Source organism: Lagopus muta, chromosome Z (assembly GCF_023343835.1).
Source record: "Lagopus muta isolate bLagMut1 chromosome Z, bLagMut1 primary, whole genome shotgun sequence".
Classification (NCBI taxonomy): Eukaryota; Metazoa; Chordata; class Aves; order Galliformes; family Phasianidae; genus Lagopus; species Lagopus muta.
The window spans coordinates 3570556-3582866 of record NC_064472.1 but is presented as its reverse complement, the minus strand read 5'-3'; positions in this window follow the sequence as shown (position 1 = coordinate 3582866).

Here is a 12311-nt window from a genome sequence, read left to right as displayed (position 1 = left end):
GTATTTGTATTTTATTGAATATAGAGGCAAGACAAAAAAAAACTTGTACATTGTTTGAAATGTTCTTTTTGTAACAGTTTTTATTCATGAAGCATTTTTGTACATTTAAAAATGGATATGGACTTGATGTTCTTTGAGGCTTAGATACATCTGGCATGCTTTAATGTCATGCTCCTTCATGATCTTAGATGTTGGTTTTTAAACATTTTTTTCTAAAACAAAGCTCAGTCTTTTCGCTACCAAATCAGGTTAGCACAGTATAGAGCACTTAACTAAAAAAAAAAGGAAAAAAAAAAGTTAATCCTATTCATATGTTATTCATTGTGTGAAATTAAAGGAATTCAATTCAGTCTAACATGAGTTGTGAATTCTTTTGTCTTATTTTCCATCTGTTTCTCATCACTAAGGAGTTTAATAGCTTTTGGAATACTAATACCATGCATTCACAGGCCCTCTTTATGGTAATGGAGAAAAACATGCTTTGGTTCTGTTCTTTTTTCTCTTTTTTTTTTTTTTTTTTCTCTCTGTTCCAGAATACTCTGAAAAGTTAAAAATGGTCAGTGCCACAGGTCCCAAGGTGGCAAAATGGTCCTTCACACTTTGAGGCTGTCTATGTCACCACATGAGGAGAAAGATCAGTGATCTAAGTGGTGTCTATACCAGCATAGAGATACTTGTCACACGGGTGGGATTTCCACTCTTGCAGCAGATGGATTGTTGTCTGCTAATCCCTATGGGGTTAGGAATCTCAGGGATTTTTCCTGATTGCTCATGAAAAAGAAATCCCATTCCCTTAAGCAGGCAGCAATGCTCAGGCAGGATAGGTGAATGTGTCCTCTCATGTTCTGCCCTTCAGGAGCTTCTTGGGATGGGTCACCTTGGGTTTCCCCCCAGGGTTACATCCAGCTTACTGATTCTGGTGCAGAGCTGTTCCAAAGATCTCATTTTGATGTTTGTTTGTTTGTTTGTTTGTTTGTTTCTCTTCTCTGTCTCTTTAACACATGCACAGGCTCAGCATTTGAGGACAATTTGTAAAAGTGCTGATAGTTTTGCTCACTGCTTGTGTCAGACTCTGTAATGCGTAAGCCACTGGTCTCTGTCTGCAACCATTTTTTTTGTAAAAGGCCTGTGGTAAGACTTCCTCAGAAGCATCTGTGAACTGTCAGGTTTTGTGCTTGCAGCTGCAGTATCTGAGGACTGATCTTCCCTCCTTGCCAGCTCTTTTCTGAGGTTTACCTCCTACTGCCAGTGAGCATTTCTGTATTTTCATGGTGTCACCTTGCAAAGATGATGGAGAAGACAGGGAGAGCATCTGTTTGGAGAGGGAGTTGGGGATGTTGGTTTTCTGTAGAGTGGATAAGGGACTATGTGAGTTTTCCATGCTTTCTCGCCTCTAATCTCTTTTTTTCACCAGATCACTCATACCATGACCTGTATCAGATAGCCACACTCTTCTCTGGTCTCTTCCTGGGCTGGGAAGAGTCATTGTTCAGCAGTCCTGTTGGTTCTACAAAATACATTCAGGCTCTTTTTAGGATCTCTCTGTCTATTTCATCCTTGATAACTACTCCAGCATTATTTCCTCGAATTTACTCTGAGAAAAATTTCTGAAAATCTCAGAAAAATTTCTCAGGAAAAAAAAAAAGAAGAAGCTTAGGAAAATCACAAGCTCTGCTATATTATTGCCTTTTTTCAGGTAGATTTTATTAACTAGGTATAATTCTCATGGCTTGTTTTGTTGGAGTTCAGTGCTTTCCACATTTACTTTCAATATTTCCAAATTTACTTACAAGAATACTTTCATTATTAATCTCTACCTGAAATAATCAAAAGTAGCAAAAACTCAGACTGTGTTAGAAATAATTTTGCTGATTATCTTCCTTTTTTTTTTTTTTTTTCCTGAGCACTCTTTACTCACAGAAATAAAAAACTCTGTTCAAACCAACTTTTGTCATTCTCCATATTACTGAAGTTAGAAATCAGAGGATTTCTTACAGTGGATAAGGAGGTGAATAGCATCTCCAAGATCTAAGTATGATCCTAATTCAACCTTCACAGTGCAGGTTCATGTCCCCCAGGACAAAGCTGCTGGTGACTCACCCTTAGCTATCAGAGGCAAACCCTGATCTCTGCCATGCTTCTGTTTCCCATCATACTCCACAGTTATCTGCTGAACTTATTATGTGTAAAGAAAAGTTTCATTGGTGGAGATCCCTGCATTTTGTGCAACAGCAGCATTCCTTGCTATTTTATAACACAAAGCATGCACTTAACTTGAGAACAATTCTTCTCTTACCAAATGGGAGAATTTTCCAGGGACTTCGAGGAGGCTAATGATGGGAAAGAGAAATTCAGCACATATCATCCTACATGTTCTAGAAAGCAAAGGGAAGCATAGATGTCACCATAAAAAATAAAATAAAAAAAAAAATAAAAAGTTTGGCCTTTTATGAGTAATTAATGAAACACATCTTTACTGCACTAACACAGAGATTTCAGAGCTAAAACAAAGTACAGAATTCATAGTGGAGTATCAAGCATATTTGACTGTGACCTGTAGGAACAACTGGCAGGAAAACAGGAGCTGTAAGAGAATTTGAAGAGAACATTAGTGCCATTGTAAGTCATTTCATTAAGACAATTAACTTTCTCTGTAACATGGAGCAGGACCACTGGTTCACATTCTCAGCTTATTCAGATCAGAACTATCCATTTCAAACATATTAAAGTAGTTTGCAGGAAAAAAAGATCTGTTTTCATTTTCCTAATGGAAACTATTCATCCTGAAGTGGCTTTGGAGTGCCTCTAGTAATATGATGTAATATAAACTACTGTTGTTTGTTGCCTGTAAGAAATATCATACTGAGAAAACACTAAAATCAAATGTTTGGAAAAGTGGTTCAGCAACATTAGTTGTTAGATCACTATAGTTTTATAAGAGCTGTGGTAGAAAGAGGAGAAAAGAAGTGGAAAGTCTTTGGGAAAAGAATGAGACATGTTTTTTTATGCACTGGAATGATAGCTAAGCATTGGTAGCTACTGCTTCTCAGGACCCACTGTACTTCAGAAAACTGTTAAAAAAAAATTCTTCAGGTTCTGAGCATCTTGGAGGACATAAACCCTGCATGAATCAAGCATGTAGGAAGCACAGCACTTCTTCTGCAGTGCTGGAAATGGATGCGGTTTGTTTGGCATCTATTTGCCTGAAGGTGTTTATCCCACTCTGGATTCTCTCAGACAGTGATGCAAAGCACAGAACCAAGGACCCCATCATCTCTTCATTCTTTTCCAGGTGATCTGCTCAAAAAGAAGGGAAAAAATAATAATGATTAAAAACAAAAAAAAAAAAAAAAAAAATCACAGGTCTGGTTGGCCTTGTTTATCCTTGAAAATACTCAAAAATTTATTTCTCCATTCTACTCCCACACATATTTTTATCTGGCAGTTCCCAAATGTCCCTACAGATGTTATCGGTAAATGAAGCTCCAATTAAATCAACTGAAGTTTTGTCATTGACTCAAAGGAAACAAAATCCCCAGCAGCACCTCTCTGGTTTAGATTGCCACAATATTAGTTTTGACCACAAATACCTCCTGATGTCTTCTCACACTCAAAGAAGAAGTATTCCAAGCAGAAAATCAATTAAAATAGAACAAATTATGAAAGCTTCTGCAAGGTAAAGGCAAGGGGGAGAGCACATGAAGAGCATCTGTGGGTGCGCAATGAGACAAGGGATGAAAAGTGATTGCTGAACGAAGCAAATGATGGTTGGCAGTTAAAATAACGATAATGGCAGGGAAGGGCACTGTTTGTTTTTCTGGAAGACAGGGAAAAAAAAAAAAAGGAAACAAAAAGAAAAAGCAGCACACTTGCAGGGAAAAGAGTGAGCTCAGAGATGCAATAGGACATTCGCTGATGTGAGGGAGAGGAAGAGGCTAAGACTGATTGTTTACTTGTACTTCATTGCTGCTATTTAAGATGGTGCAGGACTTACTAATTACACTCATTAAATAGCTACCATCAGGATATGCTTCGTGGCCAGTAGTCCTTAATTATTTTTTTTTTAAATTGTGGATAAATGGACTTTTATTAAAAGAGTTAAAACTTGCTTTACTTGTGTGACATTTGAAAGTTTCCCAAAATCCTTGCCAAGAATTACCAAGTGAAAACAAAGATCTGAATTTAAAGTTGGTTTTATAACATCTAGGTGCTGTTGATCCCATGACTTCCTGTGGGCAATTTATGCTGATTCAAAATCTAGCGCAAGTATCTGAACGTCAAAAGTTTTCACCTGCAGTGAGTCCCAGCAGCTTAATTTTCATGGGGACTCAAGGTGCTCTGTGCCCAAGAGCAAAAAGATGTGCAATCCCACCAGTTAGAGGTGGCAAGTGAAGAACTGAGAAAACGTTGCCCAAATCATCCAAGATGTCCCATGCTTCTGGCTGCTTCCATTTTGATGTAGTACATGTAATTCTGTGTTAAGTATTTAAACAAACAAACAAAAAAAAAAAAACCAACAAAAAAAAAAAAACCACTCATGTAGACCACTGAAGGGCCTATTAGAGCTAAACTTTCCAAAATGTGGCTGTTGGTGACTTTTGTAACACTGCACATAAAATCAACACGAAGACTCTGGCTCACATCCAGCTATTAGGTCTTTGCTTGCGGTACTGTGGGAAGGTTTCTGTTTTGCTTTGTTTTCAAATGGTGTTTCACCAGAATGTTATCTCCAGAATGAGCAGAGTGACCCTGAGGGACCAGATCCTATCAGCCAAGAACTGCTTTGCTTTTTCTTCTTGGGGAAAAAAAAAAAGAAAAGGCATAACCTCTCCGTGGTCTGACTTGCTGTTGTCTCAGAAAATCATATCAGCACACACTATGGAAATATAAACAAAAACTTGCATTTAACCTTTGGTTTAGTCCTACTGACTTCAATACAATTTAAATGCTTTAAAATTAAGTGAATAATTAATTGCTTATGTAAGACCAAGTGTTTACCTGACTTATAACTCTAAAACCTAATCCTGGTTGGACAAACTGAAGTTTATTTATTTTCTGCAGCAGAAATAGGAATTGATCAATTCCTGTTTTACAGAATTTCACATGGTATTCTCAGCCCCCATTTACCATAGTGAGCGTTTGCATGCATTGAAGAAATATTCGTTAACATTTCGAAAGGGCTGTGAAATCCTGGCAGGAAAGGTGTAATTTTACAAGAGAATACCCTTATCAAAACTTCCATGACAGGCCATTCTCTTCAAGTCAGCCTTTTTCTTTATTTCTTTTAACCGTGAAAAATGAGGCCAAATCATTCATACAGCAAAGTGAAAATGAATTTTTAAACCAGGTCAAGGGTTTCTTTGTACTTTTTTACTGCAGCCATCTGTTTCTGTCCATCCTTCATTACCTTGAAAAAATAACATGAAAACCTTTCTTCTTCAGCTCTCTATAAATAGTTCCCAAGCTCACACATATTGTGTGCATTTCTGAAGATACTAGCTCGGTAGTTGGGGATTTATTCATATCTTCACTAATAAGAGTGTCCCAAATACTATATTTGTCTAGTTGGTCTGCTTCAATATTCAGATCATACACTGGGCAGGGGTGTTGTTCACAGGAGGTGAAGCATGGAAGTTTTGCCATGTCTGCATTTGATCCAAACACTGGGGAGGAAAAAAACAGTACAGAATTTCTGGGAGTCCTGAATTCCTTCTTGATTTCTAGATGTTCACATGTGGGATTTTCTGGGAGTTATTGCATGCATATAAATCCAACGTCCTTTTCCAGCCTTAGCCAACCTGTGTTTCTGCCTCTGTTCCAGGAAGTGCTATCTTTGAAAGACCATATCAAACTAGTACATTGTGTTTCCTGCACATCCTGCTTTATTGGAGGTTAATTCTTTCTGACGCATGCAGTCTGCTGCTGCCAATTAAGTCAAATGTATTTTACGCTTTACTTTTCTGTTGCCTTACAGGCTTTTGTTGGAAAATACATAATAAATAAAACTTGCCAAACATTGTTAAATGATATGGTCTGATGATTTGGAATAAGCATCCAGACTTAATACATCAGAAGGGTTGGGAGAGGGGAGGAGGAAATTCTGGAACGACACCCAGCTGGATACCAACAGCACAGTACCCAGCTGCCAACCACAGTGCTAATCTCTTGCTGGAGGACTGTTGCAAAAGCATAAAATGGCACCCCAGGACAAGGAAGGCATATAGAGTTGTTTCTCGGGCAGTGACATTGCAGTGTGTTATTCTCTGGTAAAGGAGAAAAAACAAATTGTTCTGGAAGAGAGGTACAGTTATTTGACCAAGTTGATTCCTCTACTGCAGTCCCATCTCTATGACCTTGTATTTTCTGTCTATTTGATCACAGTTCCTGTGTTTATCCCAGATGTCCTAGAAGTCTTTCTTTCAAGCATTAGAGAAAATGCTGTGGCTGTTCAGGCTCAAGGTCTAGTAAGGATATTCAGGATAGTAATGGATATTCATTCAGGGTCATTTGGGATAGGATATCCAAAATATCTGATGTTTCACAGACCTTCTGAAACAATTATTTTCTTGCTATTTTATTGCTATTCTGTGATCCCACAACACTAACATGCTACAAAGAGTATTAAGAAAAGCTCCCAGATAAGAGTATATCCTAAGTAGAGCAGACAGGAAGATTATAGGCAGCAGATATATACTAGTGGTGATGAAGCATTCCAGCACTGGCACTGCGTGTCAGTGACATAGCTGGCTATGCAATTTCATGCTCCCAAATTGTTCCATGATCCTTGTTCCTTTGGTCACTCCACTATATTATTTTACTGTTATTTGATTTTTGGGCAACTTTCAGATATGAAATCCGGACACAGTGAAAACACTCTTCCCTCTTGAGGAGACAAAGATGAACTTAGCATTGCCTCTTCATAGAATGATAGAATGGCTTGATTTGGAAAGGACTTTAAAAATATATAGCTCCGATCCCCTACCCTCCACCAGAGGCCCAGGATCCCAAACAACCTGGTCCTGTACGCCACCAGAGATGGGACATCCTGTACTTGGCCTTGTTGAACTACATTAGGTTCCTGTCCACTTTTCAAGCCTACCCAAGTCCCTTTGGATGACGCTCCTTCCATTGATTGTGTCAGCTGCACCTCTCACCTTGGTTGGTGTCATCAGCAAAATTCCTAAACAGCAGCTGCAAAGTAGTCTACTCAAACACAAACTTTTAGAACCTGCAGAAGGGGCAAATAATGATTTCCAAAGGCAATAAACATAATGCTCATTTTAGAATGGGCTTGGGATGAGCATAAAGCAGCTCTGAGATGCTGACTCAAAATTCACAACTGTTCATTGTTCCCAAGTAAAAAAGTTGATAGTAGCTAATGCATTGGATGTTTTTAGTGGTAATTGATTACCTGTTTGTAATTGTAACAACACAAGGAAGATGCCGTAGATAACATTTGAGTTCTGATTGATATTTCTGTACTCATTCATTTTATTATACCTGAAGATCTTCAGCATACATTCCCATTTTTTAATCAAATGTAATACATAGCACCTTTGTTTATGCATCTCAAACTCACCTTGTGAGTCAGAACTGTTTGTTCTTCCTTTACAGCATATTTCACCAGTACTAGACTGGGACTTTCAATATATCCTGGTTGGGAAATTGAAGGGAAGATATATCTGCTCTTCAAAAAAGTTCAAAAATATTTACTGTAGATGATTTCTTATTCCATTGGCAGTAATTCACTAAAAAGAGGTGTCATTTTTCCTAAATTATCTCCTTGTTGATTCGCTTTGTTAAGCAACTAGGAGTACATGATGAGAAGGAAACTTCTACTTGTTGTACTGCTAAACTTTTTTTATTTCATTGGCTTAATAAGTAGTACATAAATCTGCCTTTTCCCTCAAACTCCTTTAGAGGTCTGCTAACTTCCTTTACTGTTATATTAGAGGATCACTATGGTAATAAGCTCTACCAGCCACATTTTTGTCTCTTAGTTAAAAGCTTCTGCTTTTCTATCAGATCTAAATAATCCCAGTGCAATGGACAGCATACACATACAATACACTGCATAGCAAGACTAGTGAAATGACCCCAGGCTGTACATCAAGAGCTGGCTCTGAAATCAGAAATACTGCAATTATGTATTTAATTATGTCACCTAAGGGATTCACTCTTGCAATCTGGCTGTATTGTTGTTATCTAAATTAATATCTCTGCACCAAGGTGTATCTAAGTTGACATTGGCTTTGAGAATCTTTGATCTTTGTTCGAAAAACATACATATATAAATTACAAGAGTTTTATCCGTTTTTTTTTTGTGTGTGTGTGCGTGTGTTTTGTTGTTTTTTTTTTTTACCCATAGTGAAACTTGATGGCTCAGCTGCACCTCGGAACAGAGGGCCTTGCTGGAAACATATTTACATATTATCATAGTTCCCAGCCAAAACTTCTTCGTTCAATTCTCCTCTTCCATTCCTATAAGCAGGTTATAATAGTAGTAACATTTTTATGGGAAGAAATGTAATGGTAATTGGGAGGATAATTTATTACCTATGAGAAATTCTTCCTTCCTTATTTTTTGAAGGAAGAATGAGGGATGTTCTACAATTGTAGATGGAAGACGAAAGTAGAATTTACACCTATTTGCTGAATCAGTATCTGGCTGAGCTGGCCAGATAGGTAGTAGTGAATCAGAATTAAATGATGGGCAACAAAATTGAATAAGGGCAACAAGGGTTTTTAGGTGTTGTTTTCTTTCTTTCCCCTGTCCCTTCCCTCTCCCTTCCCCCCTCTCCCCCCTCCCCCCCCAACAAATGATTATTTACTGTTTAAACATGAAGTAATAAATGATAATATGATGCCCCATTTTAAATGGAGGATGGCCCCATGGTATAGCTCATGGTATAGGTCTCTGCAGTATTTTCTTACTCCTCTCTCTTAACTATTTCAGTTACTGAATTTGGTCTTTTTCTCATTTCTGTTCCATGCAGCAATTCTGAGAGTTTTCATATATCTGCTGCTCTAATCACCTCCTAAAACGTAGCCCATGGAGGTGTGACAATGTAAGGGAAGGGATAAGTCTCTGAACAACTGCACTGACAAATCATGAAATGCTGCTCTGCGAGATAGCTACTGTATTATATTTGTCAGATCAAGACCTATGTATCTGAATGGCATCCCAGTCATGTTGCCCCACTTTGAGACAATGCATTAGCTGAACCTCTGATTAGGATATCTTCTTTTCCTTCTGTTCAAGATCAGCAGATATTTCAAGGAAGGATAAGTTAGTAATGGCCCTGGAGGTATAAGGCAGCAGAGTACACAAGGCAACATTTTCTTGCATGTATTAAACATACAGATGTTCAATGTCATATGAGTTAAAGAAAGAAATGAGGCTAAATGTTTTTTTTTTTTTTTTTTTTTTTTTCCCATTAAATAAAGCTTAAGACTGCATGGTACAAATGAGAAAGTAGCCTGTTTACCTAACTCATGCGTATCCCTTAAGGAGATCTGACAATACTCATTAAATCCTCAAATAATGGTGCTGAATCTACAGTTACATTGAAATGGGTGAACAGTATTAAAGAGAAGGAACACCGCTCTCTTTGAATGCTTCACTTGCTGGGTGTTGTGGTATTTGTTTGTTTGTTAGAAGTTAAAGAGATAATATCTATTCAATAGTTCTTTGTTCAGACTACAGTGTATTAGGTGAAGAGAACATACACGCACAGCAGATTCAAAACAATTTTCTTAATTTCTCTGCTCTCATTTACCTGATTTGTGTCAGTCCTTTCCAAAATTGACAACTTTGTTATACTGAGCTATGTGCAAATACGTAGCTCTTCAAAGAGTGGTGATAAACTTAGACACACAACATAGCTATATTTTAGGAAGCTAAAGAAATGTGATACTAGAACCTAAATTCTCTCATACACTTTTGCACTGAAGAAATGACATAAATGCAGACAAAATCTGGAGCAACGCATGGCCTTCAAAAATCTTTGACCAGGTGCAACTTTTCAGCTCTCTAACAAGTCACCAATCCACTCTAATTATCTAATAATGTCTTTTGATTTCAGAAGCCCTCTGTGCATGCAATATTAGATTTCAGCACATCTCCACCTGGTTGTTCATATTGCATCAGGATTACATATGAGGTTTTTTCTTCCTAGATGTAGTGGTTCTGTGGGGTGATGGTTTTCTGACCTGTCTGTTAGCGGAATTTTTGTCTGTAGATTTCTTTCAAACCTTGGTAAAAGCTTCGATGTTCTCCAGAATGCCAAGAAGCTGAGTGCAAGTCTGTCCCTTCTCTTTCCTGGCTGAAGAGTCTAGCCAGTGAGCTGATGTGCAAACACAGGGCATCAGCTGCAGATGTTGTTCCTGCTTCCTTCCATTGTAAAGGAAAGCAGGTCATTTTCTCAGCGTCTTTCCACTGGAGGCTCTGGGCTTTGATCAGGGAATGGTGGGTGGTATAATCTTGAAGCTCCCTGTAGGACAACTGAACTATAAAAGGCATGGTGTTTTTTCAGACATACACATTAGCACGTGTGAAAGTTCTCTGTTCAGCAATCCTCTAAGTTTTGCAGTCATATTTGAGTTGCCTGGGTCTCCCCGTGCCTGCAGAGGGAGTTTAGGTGCTCACTTTGAGATTACTGATCTAGTTTTAGGAGGCAAATACTTTAAAACATTTTTGCATTCTTAGCATCTACTTAGCCATTTTTTTGCTTGAGAGCCTTGAGGGTAGATTGGAAGAAAAAGAAAAATGTCTTTCAGGATGGATTAGTTTTTGGAAGACTATTTTGTGCCAAGGGCAGTTCAGAAAGAAGTAAACATTCAAGTAGACAAGGATGACATCATTTATTCAGTGGAATTGACAGGAGCAATGTGAGAATCTGTAAAAGCAGATAAGAGGACTGAAGTTTGAGGGCACAGCATTAAAATTTGAGAAGGAACATTAAGCAACATTTGACTTTCTGAAAAGTCCTTTTCCTATCCAGGGTACACAACCACAATGGAAAGGGGGCATGTGTCTTTGTATACTTGTGTGTATGCACACACACATCTATTGACCCTGTAATCTGAACTGTGATGTTCATATAATCATAGAATGGCTCGAGTTGACTTAAAGATCATCTAATTTCAAGCCCCTAGCTGTGGGCTGGGAGCTCCCCATCAGCTCAGGCCCCCATCCATGGCCTTGGGCACCTCCAGGGATGGGGCACCCACAGCTCTGGGCAGCAATGCCAGGGCCTTCCCACCCTGTAAGTAAATAATTTCTTCCTAATATCTAATGTAAATCTCACCTCTTTTTTAAAAATCTTTTCCCCTTGTCTTATTACTGTCTGTCCATGAAAAAGGTTGGTCTCCCTTTATAACCTCCTCTTAAGTCTGAGAAGACTGCTTATAGGTTTCTTGATGATTTCTTGTGATATTAGGAGTTTTCAGAACAGTGGTTAATAAAGAAGAGATGTTTTAGGAATAGAAGTGCACTACAGGGATGTGAAACATCAAGGCACTGCTTATTAGTTAAAATCAGAGCTAGAAAAAAGTTCAATATTATTGAATGACACTTGATTTTGGACTTGAAAAGAGAATTGTCCTTTTGAACACACTGAATGTCTAAGGCAAAAGAAGGATAGTTGAAAACTCCACCATAATCAGATAATGAGTAGGACTGCGGGATTGCACAGAAGTGGACTGTGGTGCTCTGAGGATTAAGGAGAGTTGTCTTACTTGTAGCTATAATTAGTTTCAAGCTCCAGCAAGATCAGTATGAAAACATGGAAAAAGACTAGTTGGATGCTGAGTCTTGAATATGTAAAACTGGGAGTAGTGTTGATTATGTAAGTCACGGTTAATAGCTGTCAAGTCTAAAACTGATCTCTGTGCAAGGCTTGGTGTTTCTCATGGGAACAAGATCAGATTAGGCCTTGTTTCTGAAATACCGATACCTCCTCTTTTTTGTGTCCTATCGGTGCTGCAGTCTATATCGTCTGTAAATGTATTTGTTGGGTGTTTTGTTTTTCTTTTCTTCCTGTTTGTCTTTGATTTTTTCTGAGTAACAGGAATTTTGTTGTTGTTGTTGTTGTTTAACATGTTGGTGTTTTTATATCATATTTTGTCTTGTTTGAAGTATGCATGTATTTTTAATACATGTTCTAAGCAAAATATTAGCGTCATTGAAATACTATAGATCATCCATTTCAGAGTCAGTGATATCACTGGTACTTAGAAGGAAAAAGAATTAGTCTTAATTTAATATTAGAGAGGTACCTTTCTAAATCACTCACATGCAAAACTATCGA